The sequence below is a fragment of the Lathyrus oleraceus genome, chromosome 4, assembly GCF_024323335.1.
Source record: "Lathyrus oleraceus cultivar Zhongwan6 chromosome 4, CAAS_Psat_ZW6_1.0, whole genome shotgun sequence".
NCBI classification, from domain to species: domain Eukaryota; kingdom Viridiplantae; phylum Streptophyta; class Magnoliopsida; order Fabales; family Fabaceae; genus Lathyrus; species Lathyrus oleraceus.
The window spans coordinates 370,429,589-370,429,908 of record NC_066582.1 but is presented as its reverse complement, the minus strand read 5'-3'; positions in this window follow the sequence as shown (position 1 = coordinate 370,429,908).

Below are 320 nucleotides of genomic sequence, written 5' to 3'. Positions count from 1 at the left end.
TAGCATAAAACTAAAAAATTATTATGTTAATATTTTTTTATTTTAATTGGTCAGCCACCCATACGGAAGATATAAATTAATAATTTTTTGGTTAGTATGTTGCGATGGATTTTTTAGACAAAAAGTTCTAGTTCGTTAGATATACAATTTATTATATTATTTTAGATTATATTTTATATCTTAAGATAATAGAGTTATTGAAATTTAGCAAAATAGAATAGAGTGAAATAGAAATTTTATTACTTTATTATTTGAATAAGTAGCGATAAAAACAAAGTAAGTGTTTGATTCTGCTCATATAAAAGAGAAACAATACTGAT